Source organism: Lissotriton helveticus (genome assembly GCF_964261635.1).
Source record: "Lissotriton helveticus chromosome 1_1 unlocalized genomic scaffold, aLisHel1.1 SUPER_1_unloc_14, whole genome shotgun sequence".
Lineage (NCBI taxonomy): Eukaryota > Metazoa > Chordata > Amphibia > Caudata > Salamandridae > Lissotriton > Lissotriton helveticus.
Window position 1 is genome coordinate 1,642,501 of NW_027611653.1, and position 21,650 is coordinate 1,664,150.

General features: G+C 45.6%; 1 protein-coding gene and 1 long non-coding RNA gene across 3 annotated transcripts in view; one reads left to right on the forward strand and one right to left on the reverse strand.

Moving 5' to 3' along the window:
- Positions 1-610, reverse strand: part of LOC144805556 (uncharacterized) — a 54,426-nt gene extending 53,816 nt beyond the window's left edge. Inside the window, exon 1 of the long non-coding RNA XR_013605542.1 lies at positions 493-610. This is a non-coding gene — a long non-coding RNA (uncharacterized LOC144805556). The remainder of the gene's footprint in view (positions 1-492) is intronic.
- LOC144805533 (uncharacterized) overlaps positions 1-21,650 on the forward strand; it is a 297,575-nt gene that overhangs the window by 236,256 nt on the left and 39,669 nt on the right. The window contains exons 1-3 of one of the 2 annotated variants that reach the window (XM_078672067.1): positions 1,210-1,253; positions 15,006-15,056; positions 16,898-17,016. The gene's annotated coding sequence lies outside the window, so the exon portion shown is untranslated. Of the gene's footprint in view, positions 1-1,209; positions 1,254-15,005; positions 15,057-16,897; positions 17,017-21,650 lie in introns of those variants that run through there. The other variant, XM_078672068.1, reaches the window with a different exon arrangement.

Consider the following 21,650-nt stretch of genomic DNA (forward strand, 5'->3'; position numbering starts at 1 on the left):
AGACCAACAGACACACAGACACACACACACAGACACACACACAGACACACACACAGACACACACAGAGACACACAGACACACAGACACACACAGACACACAGACACAGACACACACACAGAGACACACAGACAGACACAGACACACACACACACACAGACACACAGACAGACACACACAGACACAGACACACACACAGACACACAGAGACCAACAGACACACACACACACACACAGACACACACAGACACACACGAGGGAAAGCAAAGTAGGACAACGCTACATACAGTTGTTCTATGCTTCCATATGTACATTGTTTTATAAAGATGGTGGAACTATTGATTTGAATGCACTCTCTTTTCTTAAGTCACACATGTATGACGCAGTTCAGAGTCTGGAGAGCCCTGCAGCCCCTGCCCTGACTGTCGCCTCTCAGTGTCCTGAAGATGCCCCCGTGCTCGAGAGTCACCCTGGGGTCAGAGGCCCCCCTCACCTCTGCTTGAGCCCCGTTCAGTGGGGGCTGCAGGGGCTGGGGAGTGGGGTCCGGTGTGTTATTCCCCTCCGAGTGACGCGCGAGCTCAACACAACAAAACATGGCGTTTCACTGCTGGGCACGCGCAGGACCGCGCGTCACGGCTGCGCATGTGCGGAGCGAAGACACGACGTCCTATCGCCGAGTTAGGACCTGCACGGGGTACGGACTGTGAACTGCCCTGGACGGAGGGCGCTCAGCCTCACTGCGCCTGCGCAGAGGAAATACACTTCCCGCAGAGGAGCGGACCGAGGAGCTTTGCATTTACATACCTCTCACCCTGTGCTGTGGCGCGAGGCGCCTCGTGCTCTGCGGCGGGAGGCAGTTGTATCTCATTCATTGTGTCCCCGCGCGGACACTGGAATTCTTGTGCTTCTTTGAGTCCCACCTGTGCTGGCTCTGAGCTGTCGCCCTTTACTGCGCTCCGTGCTGTGAACGAAATAATGAAATCTTTCTTGTATCGACTTCTGGAGTTGGATTGTAGTAACATCGGTGTCTGTCCTCCGCGCATGCGCAGTTGTTCACCCACAGGCCCTCTTTAACTTTCGCTCCGCAGCGGGAGGCAGTGTCTGTCCTCAGCGCATGCGCACCTAATTTAATGCCTCTTTGGCCCGCGCTGTGGGTAGCAGTGTCTGTCCCCAGCACATGCGCAGTTGTTTATCCACAGGCCCTCCGTTAACCCGACCCACAACAGAGAGCACAGCACCCACATGAAACCCCAGGTGAGGTCATTTATTTAATGCATTCTTATAAAGCGCGGACTTTACCCGAAGGTGTCAGAGCACCGTACAATAGAACCAATAGAGCCAGTGAGGTTACATGAGGGAACTGTTACAGGATGGAACAAATAAAAATAGCAGCCATAGAATCAAAACAACGCAGGCAAAAGGCACACAATCTCAAGCACAGCAAGCGCAGACTGTACAAGAACGTAGACATTGGGAGGACTCTGGTTGGGAAGACTTGCCAGCCGCAGCAAGGGCAGGAGATCAATCACTTTTTTTGCGGATTGTTGCAAACGGCAATAAGTCGATCAAACCAGCCCAGGACTACCATCTAAATCCTAAAACATGGTTCAGACACTTTGCACATTTATATGCATGTCCGGGTTCCCCTTCAAGCGAGAATATGCATAATTAAAGAGCTGACAATGTCCAAGGAGTTTGAACCACTGTATTTTAGTATCTTAGATACTAAGTAGGCTGTAGCCGCCATTAAGCCGTCCAAAGCGCCAGGCCCAGATAACATCCCAGGAGACCTCTTTAGACATGACCCAGAGGTATGGGCACCGTATATCAACTTACTGTGCAATGCAATTAGCAGAGGGCAGCCTATCCCTATATCATGGAAGGGCGCGGAGATTGTCCCTATATACAAAAGGGCAGTAGGGACGATCCCGCTAATTATAGACCTATCAGCTTGATAGACATTACCCAAAAGGTCTATTCAAAGCAGATACTGGACAGGCTAAACAACTGGCTAGTTGACAACAACATATTATCCCCATGACAGGCAGGGTTCAGAAAAAGAATCAGCACCATAGATCAGGTGTTTAGGCTGCTAACCATTTCCTGGAAGTATAATAAACTAAGATCCAGCAATTTGTATATGGCCTTTATTGACCTAAAGGCCGCTTTCGATTCAATTCCAAGAGATCTGCTGTGGATAAATCTGCTAAATCAAGGGGTCCCAAAAAACGTACTGGTGCAACTCATAAAATTACATGAAGATAATTTTGCAAAAGTGCGCTGGGGTATGGGCGGGGAGTTGACAGAGGAGATACCGGTGAGGAGAGGGTCCGCCAGGGCTGTGTCCTGGCGCCTACCCTGTTTCTCCTCTATGTTAATGATATGGTGGATTTCCTATTGGACACAAACCACGATTCCCCAAAGTTAGGTGGCTCTCATGTATGTGCTCTGACATTTGCGGATGATAACATCCTCCTCTCACAAACCCCAATGGGACTGCAAAATCTTCTGAATAAGTTGGTGGTGTACTGTAAACAAAAAGGATTGGAAATAAACCCATCAAAAACAAAATACATGTCCATCAGGCCACACAAAAGTTTTAAGAAAAAGATGTTGCTGAATGGCGTAGTGATAGAATGGGTTCACACTTTTGTTTACTTAGGGGTGACCCTAGATTCTAAGCTCTCATGGTGCCCGCATGTCAGAAAATCTGGGACCATTTTAATGCAAAATTCAGTGCCCATCTTGAAAAAGCTCCATGCAACTGGTACCAAGTCCATCACCCCAGCATTGGAGGTATATGAATCCAGGGCCTAAACCGCTTCTCTCTATGGCTCGGAGCTGTGGAGCGGAGAGCAAATCTCCACCATAACCGTGGGAGAAAACAGGGTTCTAAGAGCGATGGTCCCCCTCCCCCAAAATACACCGGTGATCCCCTACATGTACGATCTGGGGTTAAAACGCATCAAGCATAGTGTGGATGCCTATGTCATATTGGTTTAGGTTATGGGCCACTGATGAACTCCATATCTACAGGCAGGCACTAAGTGAACTTATCGCACTAGAAACCCATGTTACTTTCCCATGGCTGGCTAATATACGTAGATGGCTTTTGACCTTGGGGCTTAGTGAGTTCTGGCACCACCCAGAAAGGTTGACCGCAGAATCAAAAAGGGAACTCAGAAGGGTCTATTGGAACTTCACTGTGCACAAAGTTTTACAAAATTGTGGAGTTGGCTTACTCACAAACAATATTCTGATGGTTAAACCAACACCCCGCTTTGAGGCATTTTTAGACCAAATCGAACCCCAATTGGCGAAAATATTGTACTTGAAATTCAGGTATGGGACCCTCCGTGTTAAGTCCTTTACAACCAAATGGGAAAATTGCCGAAATGGGGGGAAAGATAGTGAGTGTAAAATGTGCCAGCTGGGAATGCAGGAAAATATAGCACATGTTTTGTTCTTCTGCCCCACTTACCTGAGAGCTAGACAAAAATGGATTGTACCGTTGGGCAGGAATATGGGTGTCAGGAGATTTAATGATATGTTACGCATTTTAAAAACAGATAACACCCAGCTTACTGTATTTGGAGTTTCTAGATTTTTATTGGCTATCAACTATATAAGAATGAAGAAGGGTTTGACATTTTATCTAGGATTCTGCAATAGAGGATAAAAGAACATTAATTGAGTATTGCAGGATTGAATCGCCGCAACGTTTTATTGTATATAGTATTTCATATTTTATAATGTATTTTGTTTGTATTAGTTCTTATTATTTCTTTTTTTAATTGTTACTGTGATAAACATATAAGGGGCACAAGTACCTTTGGGAATACAACTATGATACATATGCACTGTACTTTACTATTTTATTTGTCTATTGCACCGAGAACCTAATGGCCATGTTATTTGCACTGATTCTACTAACTGCACCTTATCATGGAAATGCGTATTTGCACAAATGTAATGATACCCAAAAATCTGCAATTTACTTTCTCTAAGATTATGGCATTGGACGGAAATGATGTATCTATAAATATTGCATTGTTTTTTCTTTTATGATTCCACGAATCGAATAAAGATGTTTTGAATGAAATAGATAGCAATATCCAATCCATAATGTAGCAAAATACAGTAAACCTAGGTAAAGTGCATATTGTGAATAGTACAATACAAATGACTTCATAGATTGCACATAGATTTCCGTGCACCCGTAGCTACTCTCAAAAAGGTGCCAATGCTCAAGATCAATTCAACATTGTCCAATTTAAATTTGCAGTCAAGAGCGTCTGTTAAATTAATAGGTGACAATTTTTTTAAATACGGAATTAGAAACCTTAGTGCATATTTCATATTTTATTTTATTTTATTTAAGGTTTTTGTAGAGCGCGTAGTAACCCGTAAGCATCCCAGCGCTGGAACCTAGAAAGTCAAGAGGAAGCGGAAGCAAGGAATGCTAACGGATCAGGGAAAAAGAAGAGTTTTGAAAGATTATCTGAAGTGTAGGAGGTTTGGTTCTGTTCTCAATTTCCGGGGGAGAGAATTCCAGTGATTCGCCGTGTTCACAGAAAAGCGACGTCCACCAGAACGGGCTTTTTTCACTCTGTGTACTACGATGAAGTTCTCGTGGTCTGACTGGAGTGATCTGGTAGCTTTGTAGGGAGTGATACAGTTTTTGAGGATGGGGGGGCCTTTATTATGAAGGAGTTTATGTGCCAGGCAGAGAGCCTTAAACACCACTCTTTCTCTGACTGGCAGCCAGTGAAGATGCTTCATGGGCGGCTTTGCTGATGTTCTGGCAGGGGTGTCAGTGAGAAGTCGGGCAGCGGCATTCTGGATTCTCTGTAGGGTGTTAAAAGTGGCTTCGGGGCTCCCAGGTAGATGGCATTGCTGTAGTCCAGCCTGGATAGAATAAGGCCTTGGATCAGCAGCTTCCGGGAGTTGGGAGGGAGCAAGGGGAGCACTTTCCTACATGACCTAAGAAGTCCAAAGCAGATACTCGCCGTTTTTTTGCCTGGGTTCTGAAGGTCAAATCTTTCTCAAGCCATATTCCCAGGCTCTTGACCTCAGTTTTGGGGACCAGGGGTTCACCTAGACAGGCGGGCCAGATGTTAGGAGGCAGGGAGGGCCCTTTTTGTCCAAGAAGCAGAATTTCGGTCTTGGACCCGTTAAGTTTTAGTGCTGAGTTGTTCATCCATCCATGTATTTTAGTAAGGCAGCTGTGGAGGTTGGACGGTTCTTGATTGGGGTGGGAGAGGGTTACCACTAGCTGGGTGTCATCAGCGTAACTGATGATCGTCACTCCAAACGGGGTGACCACCTCCTCCAGCGGGGACATGTAAACGTTGAATAACGTAGGGCTTAATGACGAGCCCTGCGGCACTCCACACCAGAGGGGGATTGCAGAGGAGCGGCTGTCATTCTCCCAGACTTGAAAGGAACGGTGATTGAGAAATGACGCGAGCCATTTCAGGGCCATGCCCTTCACTCCGATATCTCCCAGGCGCTGAATTAAAACCTGGTGGTTGACAGTGTCGAAGGCCGCACTGAGGTCCAGGAGGATCACTGCCACTGATCCTCCTGTGTCTAAGATGTATCTGGCCTTCTCCACTGCCGCCAGGAGGGCGGTGTCCGTGCCCTGACCTGGGCGGAAACCCATCTGAGAGCTCCTGAGCAAGTTGTTGGATTCTAAAAATAGCGACAGCTTTTTATTCACTAATTTCTCCGTGATTTTACTATTCCCTGGGAGGAGGGAAATTGGCCTGTAGTTGGCTAGGTCCTCAGGGTCCAGAGAGGATTTCTTGAGGAGCCCTTTGACAACAGCCGCTTTCCTGCTGGAAGGGACTTCTCCTTGGAGTAGAGAGGCATTAATAAGGGCAGTAAGCGGAGGGACAATGGTATGGGCAACTTTCTTGAGGAAACGCATGGGAACCGGGTCACTGGGGGAGCCACTCTTAATTGTGGCAAACACCGCAGCTACCTCTTCTGTGGTTACCGGCCCGAAGGAGTCAAGATGAGGAGCAGGGGAGTCCGGGGACGGACTAATGAAGGGGGGGGGGATTGCCCCTGTCACCATCCGTGAAATCAGCTTCGGTAGGGGGTAGAGAGGCGAGGATTTTTCGAATTTTCTCATCAAAAATTTTTGCCAATTTGTTGCATTTATCTTCCGCAGCGTTAAAGTCAAGGGATTTCACTGGGGGGTCAGGGACATGAAGAAGTTCTTTCAGAACAGTGAAGGTTTCCCTAGCGGAGCAGGAGGAGTTTTTTATTCTTTCCTCATAGAATGAGCTTTTGGTGTTGCGGAGCGCGAGTTTATATATTCTTATGGATGTCCGGAACACGTCTTTTTTGTCTGCAGACTTGTCCTTCCTCCATGCGCGTTCCGTCTTCTTACATTCCTTCCGTAGAACATTCAGTTCAGGGGTGTACCATGGGGAGGGATTAACTCTCTTAGCTTGTTTAAGGGTGCTAGATCGAGGTAAGAGGCTGTCCAATGACTGGGTGAGCCAGTCATTAAATTCAATATCCGTGGTTTTGGGGTCCAAAGAGGGGAGAGGGGTAGATTCCCTGAGTTTAGATGCCCATTCTTCCGGTACAAGTTTGTGCCAGCGTCTGATGAGGGCTCGGGCTTTAGGCGGTTGGAGTGGTATAGTCTCGAGATGCCAGTCGATGGGGATCAAAAAGTGGTCTGTCCATGGGAGAGGAAGAGGCATACGGGTTTTGAAATCTTGGATATTAGTGAAGATACGGTCCAGAAGCTGGCCTTTATCATGGGTGGCTTGTGGGTACATTAGGCACAGACCAACCGAAGAGAGGTCCGTCAGCAATTCGGCTGCGGTGCTGTCGGTGGGGTCCAGAAAATGGAGATTGAGATCCCCTAGGAGAAGGAAATTAGAAGCTGTGGTTGCTCTAAGGGTAACGTAGTCGATGAGCTTGCTAGGGAACTCGACAAGTGGGCCTGGGGGCCGATATACTAGCAACCCAGAGAGAGAGGTTGCAGGCGAGATCTGCAGAGTGAAATGGCAGCTTTCGCAATCTTTGATGTTGCCATTATCGATTCTGCAAGTAAGGTGATCCTTGTATAGTATGGCCAGTCCACCTCCTCTGCCAAGAGGTCTGTTCAGGGAGCAGATTTGGTAACCAGGAGGTACGGCATTAACGATATCAGAATCGTTATTGGGCGTGAGCCACGTTTCTGTAAGGAACAGAATGTCCATGGCAAAGTTTCGAATAAGGAGGTTTAGCTCGTGAGCGTGTTTAACGAGGGACCCACAGTTGAGAAGACCAAGTTGAAGGTGATGGAGTTTTGCCTCAGCGCGGGGCGGGTTGCAGCCAGTAAAGAGGTTATCTCCTGTGAAGATGTATTTACAATTGGAGTATTTGCTCGAGTTCAGTGCCAGGAGCCTGTCTTGGGTATAAGATAGACGGCGCTTTGGAAAATCGGGCATAGTAACTGGGCCTAGGGCCGTCTGGGCCCGGACGGGCCCAGACGGGCTTGCCTTAGGCGCGCCTTCGGCGCGCAGAGGGCGCGCCCGCTGCGCCCGTCCGCTGCGCGTCCGGTGCAAACACATTATTTTATAGGGGAAATAAGGGGAGTGCCTCTGGTGCAAGGGCGTGTCCTGCATCGATTTTTCCTCTCCCGCGTCAGCGCTGACCTCGGCTGCACGGGGGGGCCAAGGCAAAGTGAGTGCCCAAGCGAGCGGTGCTCCAGGTGACAACAGGTTTAAAAACACGATATTACACATTTTATTTTAAAATCGGTGCCCAAACAGCTAAGATCTCCCGGCTGTGCCTCAGGAGTTTACTAGGTTCATATAGTATCTACTAAAGAATAGAAAGTGTAAAAGTGTTTGACCGCTGTGACCATCACATGGACATGGCAGGGAGTCACGTTTTGCTTTATAGCTATAGGGAAAACAAAGCAAATATCTTACTGTCCCAGCTCTTAGACGGAATAGGAGGCCTCTCTCCCATTGGGACATGGGTAGTACAATATAACTTGGAAGGCAATGCTCGGGGTACGCAATGGATCTACATTTTGCGACAGTTTGTTTATTCTATTCCCTTTCTAGTCTTTCCGCGCTATGAAGTGCGTACAATGCTGTCTTTAAAACTTTTTTGTCCATTGTTACAGCTGTGTTCGAATTGGCAAACAGTCTACCAAGGTTAACGCTTTCCAGACTCTTGACTACCCCAGGAAGCCATGGAATATCCATCCCTTCCTCACACTGAAGACTATCCTCTATTATGTCCCTTGTGAGAGAAGCCTCGAGATTCCTTATTATGGATAGCCAAAATAATGTGGGGCGGGCCTTTATGATGTCTTCAATGTATCCTAATTTCAGTTCGCCTTGACATATGACATATGTACAGAGGGGTGGAGATTGGAGCGCCAAGAGTTTTCTACAAAATCTATTTTCCTCTGATGGACGCAAGAGCATTTGGCAACACTTCATACCTCTGCCCCACAGGTAGCTATTGGTACACTCTGGATCTTAAAAATCTTTAAAAAGGCTGGAATTGTTCTCGATCTTTTAGTGCGGAGGAGACTGAGGATTGAGTTAAAATCCCTCGAGAACTTACTTTTACAATATGCCAAGTGTTCACACCAGGTGCCGTTCGCAGCGAAGACCATTCCCAGATAAGGTAAAGTAGCAGTGCAAGTTAATTTTTGGTCACCCACAGAGATAAAAAATAAAGGACATTTCCTTGACCCACAAGGCATTATAAAATATTTCTTAAAATGTGTGCATAAATCTAAGCCGGACATAAAATATGTGAAACCTCGAACTAAAGTGCGCAGTGCATTTGGTGTGCGACCAATTAAAACCGCATCATCTGTGTATAAAAGCAATGGGAGAGGTTTGCCTTGAATTCTGGGAATATCATTAGTTAGTGTGATCAGTGATTTATGTAAATTGTTTATATATATGATAAATAGAAAAGGGGCCAGAACACACCCCTGTGTGACCACTCTGTCTACAATGATGTAATTGGAAACTTCTCCCCCACCAACAATCCTGACCCACGCTTTCAGGTTCGTATGGAGATAGGCCAAAAAATGAACAAGGGCCTCATCCAGTCCATATTCTAAAAGGATGGACCATAGACGGGACCTATTGACAAAATCGAAAGTGGCGAGTGCTGTGCAATAGTGTACTTCCCTATGATCAAATTATGATTAGGACTTTGCTCGTTTGTGCCAACTTTACCCCTGAAACCTAGTTGGCATTGTTCTAAAATCTGATTGTCCTCTGTCCAGGTTCAAATGTTTGTGTATAAAACTCTGCCTAAAATTTTAAGGGTGTTATCAATGAGGGAGATCGGTCTACAGCAACAAGGTTGTGTGCAATCGCCCTTTTTAAAAATGGGAACGATCATGCTAGTAGACCATGTCTTAGGCAGTGGGGCATTGGTTAGAATATTAAAAATATTTAACAACAGTGGGGCCCAAAAATCTGGTTTATATTTAATAAGATCGATGGGCAACCCATCAAGGCCTGGAGTTTTATTGCCCGCACTCTGACGTATAGCCTCCTCGAACCTCGTTTATTGATAATGAGACTCAAGGTGGCACCCTGTTAATAAAAGGGTCGGGTTAAAAAGCAGGCACTTGGTAAATAGTGGAAAAGTGACTTTCCCAGGTAGCGCTCATTATGTTGCAGCTGATGGCAGTTAACGGTTGTCCCATTGATCTTAACGCTTTAATGGTAGTCCAAAATATATTCCCATTATTTAAGCTGGCAGAATTAATGAGCGCGTACCAGTGCTCACCTAATAACTGTTCCTTCCTATTAGCAATAGCCTGCTTATATGTCAACCTTAAGGACTTGACCAAATCATTACACCTAGGGCTTTGAGATGCGGAGCTTCCTGTTGACAATTGAGCACTCCTGATTGAACCATCTAGGTTCGCGCAGTACTGTACAAATGGGTTTAGACAGCAAGGTTTTAATGGCTCCACTGAGTTCGTTAAAGGCGCTGATAGCCACTGGGTGTGGAACAGGGCCTCTAAACAGATGTTAATAAGATTCATGTTTCCCCTAACCATAGAACTGAATCGGTCTGCGTTATTAATGCCTCGCCATATCAGTCTGCGGTTATCTATGGACGGTGATAGATCTCCAGCACCACATTCTGTCTGAGGCGTTGGAACTGAAGACATCTGTAACGTTACTTGTATTGGGTTTTGGTCCCCAAAGATTGTGGCCATAATTTCGGCTTTAAGCAAGCTTGCTTCTAAAGCGGGGGGGATAAAAAACATTATTAATTTCAGCTGAACAGACTCTCCCTCTGAATGTCGGTTCAGGGGGGCCATTATCTTTTGTAGTTGCATCAATTTCCATAACATTAATTAAGTTAAGGGTGTTCAAATGGTCCATTAGCTCTCTACCCCTAATGCATGTTTGTCTGCTGCTGTGTGAATATTCGCTTGACCATGACAAAGATAGCTTAGGATTAAAATCGCTCCCAGACAGATTCCTACTGACTTGAAAGAGTCTTTGGAGTTTCCAATAGATGCAATAAAATTAAACAAATTTATAAAATGCATATTTGGAACAGAATGAAAATCATTGTTATAAAAATTAATTATCCACAAGAAAATTCCCCTATTAAATAATATGCCTAGAAAATTAATGTTATCTGTATGTACAGCTTTTATGCATCCACCTGTCTTAATATTGACCCAGATTGATAAACCCCCAAATGGTCGACCCTGCTTAGGGGTTGTTGCTAGGATATTATGGCTTTCAAACGCCTCACTATGCAATTCTTGTGTGGCCCATGTTTCCTGAAATAAAAGGATATCTTGGTCTTTAATAAGTTGTACCCAATCTGGCTGGTGAAGTTTAGAGTACAACCTTGCAACATTCCAGCTTAAGATACGGAGGTCTGAACTTGCTGAGGCCTTCGTTTGCATAGGGGGATAAGTGGGTTGTGGGAATAGTACACTCAGTTACTGGCAGGGCATGAGGTAACCTAATAGCAGGATCAGTATTTTCCCCAAAAGTCGATAGTTAGTCTTGGGTCTCTAATCCAGACAAGGCCTGGAACCTATTAGAGGTAGTAATTCAAGAGGAATTGTTGGTGAAAGGAGCATGACTTGGTTTGTAGAAATAAACAAGGGGTAGTGCGCATGTGTTAGTGCTATTAGGTGTAATGAATTAGAAAGCCCTTAGTAGGTGTCTCACCAAAGAAGGTCTGCGAAAGTTAATTAGAATACTGTCCCCTTCGATATTTTTTGTAGATGCACTGACTCACCCAACCCAGCGTGCCATAATAATAACCTTTATTTCGGATACATGGACGCTTCTATGCCTTGATATCCAGTCCGCACATTTATTGCGTAGCTGGTCCCGTGACTCATGCTGATCACTCTTTAAAGTAGGTACTCCTGCCAGTACCAACACATAAGGGCAAGCAGCGGGCGTCATACTCAGGACATCCTGATTAGCCATTCATACTTGGGGCGGCAGGAACATTAATGCACGAGGTACTAGACAACCTGTTCTGATTCGAGCCCCTGGGCCTGTTTAACCTATTAGCACCATCCCTGATGGGGTTGGTATTTGAAATGGTTATTGGTATAGGTGGGTGGGGGTTGGGGGGAGGATCCGTTTCTATCTATAGGAAATTGAGGCAGCCCCTGAATTGATCGTATATCGGGTGATGGGTGATTGCGGGAGCAGTAACTCTGGCGGTTTGCCACACAATTTCGGCATCTAAAATACTCATACCAACACCTACGCTATCGATGGCCCTACTCCCATCAACCTCTTTGATTTTGGCCACCTTTTCCCCCACTGTCCCCTTAAAATATTTGGTTACTAAAATAGCCACCCGCCTTCTTATCCAGGGTAGATGAAAAGAACTGCTGGAGAAAGAGTTGTGACCTCATTCTATGCCAATCTATGGAGGGGAGCTGTGTCTCCTGGAGGAAGCACACATCTGCCTCCATGTTATCCCTTTAGGAAAGGATGGACCTCCTTTCATTGGGATTGTTGAGACCTCTCGCATTGAGAGTGAGAATTTTCAGCGTGGGCTGGGAAATAGCGTGTCATAGTGAGTGCACCAGCTTTGGCCTGTATTTGGGTCCCTGTGATCCCTCTTCCCCCTGAGCTCCCAATGTCTGCCCGGCCTCCATTGCCCTGTGATCCTCTCTTCAACGCCTTTAACCTGCATATCAGTTCTCCACCCCCCTCCCTAACCCCAACTAGAAACCCATTAACCACAAATTGTCCAGGGCCCGCCATTTGTACGTGCACGTCCTTGGAAGTCGAAATAGTTGGGAATGTGTGTGGACACTTGAATTGAATTGAATTGAATTAAGCACTATATAGCGCAACTGCCACCCTCCGGGTATCCTGGCGCTTGGATTGTCGGATAGACACCACAAAGCAGAATCATTTGTCAATAAGACAATCTAAAGACCACCTTTGGGAAATAGCCATGTTTTCAGGCTCTTCCTAAAAGAAGTCAGGGAGGCCCCTGTCTCCTCCTGGAATGGATTCTCGATTCCCAGCACCTGGCAAGTGTCCTGCTCGGATCTGAGCTGGAGGAGTTTGCCCTGACATATGAAAATCAGCCGGAAAGGGTGACCCAAAAAATACGGTATATTCCTTGATTTCGAAGAAGCGTGGTTGCCACTCGGAACTCCATACACTTTTGAAGGGGTATTAGAGTCAGGCACAAGTATAAAACGGATGTTAGTGCATCTATCATAGACAGTTTTAAATTTCACTCCTTTTTCACCTTTTTCACACGGCGCTGCAACCTCTCAACACCAAGCAATCTCTCATATGGGAATTAGTATCCATCCTTTCCCCCGAAAATGAATAAAAACATCTATGAGCTCTTTCATTAAAACAACAGGAAGTCGTAGCTCCCAGTGTCGACTAGGAATTCTTCGCTGGTAAGGAGGACCCATATGATGAAGCATGTCACCTTCGGGTGCGTGAGGGTTCTACTCCTTAAGGGATGATTCCCCTTATTGATTGACTTACCTTTTTTGAGAGAACACAAACCATAGTTTGCCAATGTTTTTGAACAGACTCGAGGTGATTTATGTATGTATGATAGTTTAAATTGGGGAATCTTCACCTTGCGGGTCTTTAAACTTGTTCCCTTGGACCCCCAATCTACGGTTGTTGTTTGCATATTAGAGTCAGGTCCTTGTACAAAGCTATGGAGAGGTCCTGATATCTTAGTGGTTGCTTGTCCCTGGCAGCATGTAGTATATACTCTTTTAGTTGAAAGTCTGGCATGTAAGCCAAAATATCCGGTGGGGTGCCCAGTATGCTCCTCAAGAGACCCTGCAGGTAGTGTGTGATGTCCTGCCCTTCTTCTTTAGGTTGAACTCTCTTAACGCGGATGTTGTTTCGCCAAGACCGATTCTCCAGGTCTTCTGTGTGTGCCTGGAGATCGATCTGTTGAACCTTGAGCCGGAGTATCTCTTGCTGTAGATGCTCTACCTCCTCTTCCCAGGCTTGCTCCTGATCCTCAATGGAGGCCACACGTTCCCCAACGACATCGACGTCCCGCCTTATCATAAGGGGGACGTTGATGCTGTTGGGGGACGTGTGGCCTCAATTGGTTATCTTCTTCATCTCCCCCGCTATTTCCCTTATCAGCGTCTGCAAGTCGCCTCGTAATGCACCGAATAGTTACTCTAAAAAGGCGTGGGTAATTGGGACTTCAGAGGTGTCCGCATCTTGGCTGATTTGTGTCTAGGGGAGAGCCTCCCTTCTCCACTGCCGGTCATCAGGAGCTTGGTCAGCATCTCTTTTAGATTCTGATCCTTATTGCTTCTCACTGATTACATTACCACATCACCAGACCGGCCTGCATTGTCGTGGGGGCCCCTGCCCCAGTGGGTGGCTGTCACCGGGTTGTCCTCCCGCTGAGCTCCACTACGCTGTTGCATGATGGTGAGGGCCCTAGGTGCCACTCCCTTTCAGTCTCGTCCGGGCCTTGCTGCCTTTGACCGTCTGCTATTGCCCTGCTGGGTGTCTGCTGCTTGTCCTCAATACTCTAAGCACTTTGCGCACAAACCTGCTGTGAATCCCCCTGTAGGCCAGCAGCCCTATCTGAGCCTGGAGCACTAGATGTCTTCTTGGACCACTGCGGCTAATTCCTGAACTATGTGTTTGCAAGACGTGGCCTCCGGTTTCCTCTGACTAATCCATGCCCGGGCCCCTCATCCATTGGCACCTTGTGATTCTTACAGCGTTACAGTTCATATCTCATTCCCCTTATTGGATTTTGTCTTTTAGTGTCATTTTGTTCAATATATTTTACTTTATTTTTCTATTTTGGTTTGGGTTTGTTATTGTTTTGCATTTTGACTTTTACTTTTTTTGTTTCTGCATAAATATTTTACATATTACCGGAAGTTAAGCCTGCCTGTTCGGTGCTTAGGTACCAGGGGGTTGATCCTAGGTTAATTGAATGGCTTTGAAAGTTCATTCTGACAACTGTTGTGATTGTTCCTCATCTACCGTAAATAATAATTCAGTTTCTTACTGAAATTATCTGCAAAACAGGCAGGAGACAACCTATCAGGGTTGAAGCACCCTGTGGACAAACTGGAATATGGGAATAGTATTGTGTGGCAATTGAACCTCTAAAAAAATTCAGCTTGGAGATGAACCAAGAATCACGCATGAATGTCACAACTTTTTAAAACAAGGTAGTCAGGAAAGTGTGGCGATTATATTGCAGCTCTTTGTATTTTGACAGTCTCAATCAAATTTGAGAACAGAGTGGATGTATGTAGCAGAGACGAGTCTTTTCACCCAATGTGAATGGTGATTTCCGCTTTGCTGATCTGCCTGAAGTTATGATGCTGCCGACAGTAGCGTGTCTGCTAATAGCGATGGCGTGACTGGTGGATCTATAAAGCCAAATAAGTGAAAGTTATCTTCTGACACCACAGTCTTTGTGACTGAGACCAGTAATACTGAAGACTCTGAGACTCACAGCAGTAATTTCTCCTTTCAGAGCGTTATTGCTGCAGATGGAGAGAAGCCCGGAAGTAAGCACATTACTAAGGTACCAACAAAGTTTAATATTGTTCATTTGTATTAACAGTTTCTCTTTTGCAGCATTTGGAAATGCATTTTCTAGTTTTGTTGCTTTTTGGTTCGTTTTTCATTGTAGGTTGTTATCTTCGGTTTAAAGGGAAAGATGTAGTGTGTGACCTTAATGCTGCAGTTTGCATTTCATTACCATCATTTGCTTATCCTGGAGAATCTCCAGAATGGAGGAGTTTTGCTGTTTCAGAGTTCTTTCTTCAGCTTCTGGACAGTTGTCGCTCTGTGGCGATCTGTGGCCCTGTTTCTCTGCTCTTCTTGTAATAGCTCTTATCAGAGCTTCATCCTCCCGCCAACGATAATAAGATGCCAGGCATCACCCAGCACAAAACACAGTCTATGATGGGCTACGTCTATCTGCTCAGCGCAGTTAGAGCGCGGATAAAGTTCTCCGGACCCATCAGGCTGTGAATGTAACCTAAGGACTTAAGATGAAATGAAGAGCTTACCTCCTTCCTGAGTGGCTCCAGACTGCTGGGTGCAGACCCGATAGCTGGCAGCACCCTGCAGTATGTATGTATAAATCCGATTATGTTGGAAGAAACCTGCAATACAGTGGCAGGCAGCACCCTGCCATAGAGTAGGATTTCTCATAGTGTTTTATTTCCTGACACATTAATGGAGGTTGTCTTTTAACAGGCAGAAGAACAACACTGACCGTACATTTTTCTGGGTTTGTCTTTAAAATGACGTACACATTAGGAATGGCATTTCATTCTGCTGCAATAATAACACAAGTTATCTTGCACTCTATGTTGTTGCATGGATTTTTGGCTGCAATGCATTCCATGTTTCATTCAAACATGCTTTCTACAGGGCACATACATGATTTGTTGCTGTAGAGAAATAATGCTCCTGTGTACTGTGGCAGACTCCGAAATATTGAAAAACTTCATGATTTCTCTTTCAGCACTTCCTAGTAAAACCTTTGAATTTTTGACTCAGTCATTTGGCAGAAACATAACTTAGTACCATTAAAATAGTTGTGATGGGGAACATTCATGTGGGTTTAGGACTGGCTCGACCAGAGTGCTTGCTGACTTGGAGGAGCATGGAGTTGGCCACCTAGCCTGGTCCGGTGTGGAATCAAGCCAGCGAGGCTTTGCTGCAGGCTCATTTGCCCTGATAGCTGGTCAACAGTTTGAGGAGGAGGAGGTGAAGAGATGGCTAAGTGTGCCATGAAGCTGGCATTTCAGTACATCCCTGAGAAGTGAGCTTTGAGTCGATGTAGTGTTCCTCTTATACCACGTGCAATTCACCCTCTTCAAAGCCTCAAGAATTCCTGGGTGTGAAGGGCGGCTGATTCTGATTGGGTGCTTGATAGTTTTCCAGAAACTCATGTTCTTGATTGTTCATGTTTGTTAGTAGTTAATTAAACACGCCCAGGGGTTTTATCTCTTCAGTTGACAGAAGCTGCAATAAAAGTTTATTTGTCGTTGCAAAAAAATATGAATGGCCAACGAGCCTCTGTAGGTCAAAGAATGGAAGGGCTTGGGAACTGTCAGTCATCTCACTGCTAAGCAGAGCCATGTCATGCTTCACCCTCACTCAGGCCTCTGATTTTAAATAACATCGCTTAGAACACTGGGACTTTAGAGCCCATCCTTTTAATGAGAAAAACAAAACTACAAGTCCCATACGCAATAGTGGTGGAAGGTGTCATGCATGACCTGGGACAACATCCGATTCAGCGCATCCAGTTCCATTTTTTAAGTATTTGACACAATATTGAATTTATAACCTTTGTTTTTTATGGTCATGAGTCACCATAATACTAAAAATGTGTCTTTTATTTTCAAGGTCAATTAAGTAATGGTCACCAGCTTGGAAGCTCTGTTAATTCTTCAGTATTTGTCATTGATCTCCACGTGTGGCTGATTTGGGTCTGCTCCCTGCATCTATCCCGATAACTCACACAGGTAAGGAGCTTGTAGAAGCAACATGATAACCCGATACTCGTCGGTAAAAAGTGCGCTCTGAGGCAAGTATCCGATAATTTTTGTGAAACAAGCAAGCGCCAATATCTGCTATGTACATTTGTTAAAATAAAACACAATCAAATCACAGTATACAGTTCCGGAGGTTCAGTCCCAGAGGGATTAACTGTAACTGAACGCAGTCACCCTAGGAAGCATGCGTTCACTCACCTGAAGGTGAACATGCTTAATCATTGAGCTATACACCTCACCAGGCCGGCGCTACAACACCTGGCGGTCACCACAAGAGGGCACTTTGTCGGATACCTTTTAATAAGTACGCTGGATGAGCATAGTAGGACAGAGGATGTTGTGTCATAAGATGTGAGAAAGTCAGAAAATAAGATCAACTATCGACCAGTTGGGGGGGCGCTAGAGAGCCCGGAGCAAGATGGCCACATATTAGTGCAGCTGTGCTGGTCAGGGCCCAACATCCTATATATCCTGCCTTCTACGAGTCCATCCTGTACTCCATTAGGTTGGAGGAAAAAGTCTTACCTGTGGGCGATCGTTTGCTCTGCTCTGTCTATCGCGAAAATGGAGCTGTTTGTGGAGGATTTGTTGATGACAATGTTTGGTGCCGAAAACTTCTCCGGCATGTTGATGGTAGAGCAGGCGATAAGTCCCTTGTGCCGCGCCCGGTCCCAGGGGCGCCTCCACATCCGATTATAGCAAGACTCCTTAATAATAGGGATCGCAATGTTGCGCTTCGGATGGCATGGGAAATGGGCACTACAAGGTATCAGGGAACAGAGATACAGCTCTATCTGGATTTCACAACAGCTGTTCAGCAAGCCCGGCGGGAATTTCAACAGGTCAAGAAGAAGTTGCAAATGCTTGCAATCCAGTATGCAATGCTCTACCCGGCCCGGCTTAAGATCCAACACGGCAGCAAGCCGAGGATCTTCACGACTCATAAGGACGCACTGCATTTCATCAAACAAAATGAACGAAAGCCTCGACGATGACGGAGGGTGGAGAAGCAGATGCAGGGTCCTGATGAGGCTGTGAAGGTGCTGCAGATCACCTCAGTTGTTCTGCTGTGTTACATGCTGGAACATGATTAGAGCCAACAGCTTCGATATCTGAACATTCTCTGTTGTTTGCTGTTATATGTATATGGTAAGGTATGGGCTCACATCTTGCCACATCAAGCTGGCTGATACATGCACCTATAATGTTCGGATTGTATGTCAGTAATGAGCCTGATTCCGTTTTCTTTGCTGTTTTCTCTTTATTTTACTAGTTGTACACGTGCTGTATTATGGTTATTTTCCGTTGCTCCTTGATGTCTAGCGTACTTGCTGATCCTTCACGGATACAGTCAGCAAAGGAATGACAGATGCTATACATGCTATGGAGGGTGGGAATTGACGGTGGATAGCCTTAACGTTGTGGACTCCAGACTGTCATTGATTACTGTGGGGTCTTTTCAATTTGTTACAGTTTTTACTACAATATACTACAGCTAGTTCGATTGAAGGGGGCTATGATTATGGCTCTGACCCCCCTGCTTACAATAGTGGGGGCATTTGGTCTACTAGCTTTCCTCAAAAGGGAACTCCCCTAGCAGTTTAGCTTTTGTTCCTGGGGTGTGACCAGGTTCTCTGCTTTTGGTGGGCGGGGGCAAGGGTTATGTTTTGTTATGTTTCTTCTGATGGGGCTGCGGGCATGATTGGGATGCCTGTGCGGGTGGGGGGGACTGAAAGAGGGCTTGTTTATATGTATTGTTATGCTGTACAGAATGCAATATGCCAGGCAGAATGATTTATAAAGACAGCATGCAACATTACAGTGGGATATGATAATTGAACTTAATGTGAATGGTAGCTGAGTTGGGAAAACTTACATGGATAACGTGGAACGTCAGGGGCCTCAATAGTCCAAAGAAACGAGACAGGTGCTTGCCTACTTGGATAGGCATAATGTACAAGTGGCGTTTCTGCAAGAGATCCATCTGACTAAACAGACGGCCAAGAAGGTAGCCACGAAGTGGGCTGAGTTTAAGTGGGCCTCCAGTTATTCCTCCTATGCAAGAGGCGTCATGCTATTGATTAAGAAAGGCAGCCCCTTCCAGGCGACTCATGTGAATATAGATGATGATGATGGCAGGTATCTCATTGTCCAAGGGAAAATGTGTGGCATGTCACTGACTCTGATTAATCTGTACGGTCCTAATATTGATGACCCTGGTTTTTATGAGGTCTGGAATAAGATCTATCATTTGCCCCTAGCTCTGATTGTCTTATGGACGGGATCTCAATGTGGTCCTAGATCTTAAAATGGATCACCAATCCAGGGTGGATCCGATAATTAAGAAAGCTTCGCAGGCGGTTAAGGATGGTATGCAAGCGCTGTCTCTCATTGATGTTTGGAGGCTGAGGCATCCTGGGCAGAGGGAGGGTACGTGCCATTCCTATGCACAACACTCATGGTCTAGGTTGGACTATTGGTTAGTTGCAGTCGAGGTTAACTCACTGATCACTAAAGCCCATCACCTGCCCAGAACACTATCAGATCACTCTCCAGTTCTCATTCAAATGCTTATTCTCTCTTATATATATATATTACGTCCTGGCAGAGCATTAGCGGAGAAGATCAAGGGGCCTGGGGCAAAACACAGAATGATACACTCCATTGTGGATGGGGGCCATAGACTCTGTGATACTGAGGGTATGCTTACTACCTTCGTGCAATATTATAATCAAGCTAGACAAACCGCGGGGGAAGAGGAGATTGCTCACTATCTCGAAGAGATAGCTTTGGTGTGGCTTTCCAAGGGGCAGCAGGAATTTTTAATGCATCCCATCACGATTGGAGAAATCCAAGATGCGATTAAAGCTTTGTCAAATGGGAAAGCTGCGGGCACGGATGGACTCCCTGCGGAGTTTTATAAAGAGTATGCGGAGTTGCTGGTGCCACACCTGCATGCCACGTTTGAAAATGCTTATGAGCAACAACTGTTGCCGGGCACCCTTCGGGAGGCTTTGATTGTCACTTTATTGAAGCCCGGCAAGGAGTCTGACAAATGTGAGTCATATCTTTAATGAGTATGGATATCAAAATACTAACAAAGGTCCTGGCCACGAGGTTGCCGTTGTTGCTGCTCCTCATGGTCTTGCCGGATCAGTTGGGTTTTGTTCCATCGCACTCCACGGCCCACAACTTGCGAACGCTCTTTGCTGTCCTGCATCTTCTAGAGCCCACCATGCCGGCTGCTACGGTCCTCTTGGACGCCGCTAAAGGTTTTGATTCTATCTCCTGGCGGTATATGATAGCGGTACTACATCGTATGGGTGTCCCCTATATTTATTCCAATTGGATTAAGCTACTATATGAACAACCTGTGGCAAGAGTGAGGGTGAATGGTAGGACGTCTGAATCATCCCCAATTGGGCGAGGGACGCGGCAGGGATGTCCGCTGTCGCCAATACTTTTTCCTATCGTACTAGAGCCAGTGGCCCGTATATTGCGGCAGCGGCATGCCAAGGCAGCGTTGCGCTTTCACCTGAGACCATTAGCAGTGTCTATGTACGCTGACGATATGGTTTTGTATGTGCGGGTTCCAACAATAAAGGGCCCCACCTGAATTGCACCTATCTTGACTAACACAAAGGATCTGATAATAATATTATCTCCTTATCCTCCTAGTGTGTTAGTTTACACTACTATTTTTAGTCATGGTGCCCTTTCAATACTTAAAAGCCGTCATCACAGGTCTATACTAACTCGTGAAGAAATGTAGTGTGTAAAGAGAGAGTACCTCACTGTAACACCCGAGGGGGTTACTGACTAATGATTGCCAGTCTACCCACTTCTCGTCATTGGCCACTCTCTCTTTGTTGTGTGTGGGAAAGGATATATAAAAAAGAACTAATGTGCTCCCTTTACAACAAAACTCATATAGTGAAGAAATAGTGGACACAGTTAAATTTGCCCACTACACAGACCACATACGTGCTCAAAGAACCCCAGTGAAAACCAAAAAAAATAAATTTTTTAGAATTCTCACTTATTAAAACAGGATGATGCTAACTGGCCATCCAATTTTATTCCTGGCTGAAAGCATTCCCACTTAAAAATGGTTACCAATACACCATCATTTTTGCCAACATGTTTTGTTGCCAAGAATTTACGCAACTTCGTCAGGGCTTTGGGGGTTCTATTCTCTTATTCTTATTCTTATTCTTATTCTTCACTCTTGATAGTTCCCAGGACCTGTGACAACATTAAAAACGAACCAACATTAGATCACCCAAAGGTTACAAATCGAACCACAGTCATTCTGAGAACCAAGAAGGTTCAAGGAATATCATTTAATATTCAATCGTCTCAACAGTACCTACAACCATCACTCATTTATGGACCCCATGTAAAAAGATCACGTGTCCGCCGAGTGGCCCCTCAATGTCGAGCACCCTACAAAATGTAAAAAAGCATGAGATAGAGCATGTCACATCCCAGTCAATATTCATAGATTGTGTAGTACACATCCCACTTTAAAAACTCCTGCAATGCCTTTGTGTACCCCTGTCTCACTTTAAATATTCCCGTGCTGCATGGTATATGTTCCCGAG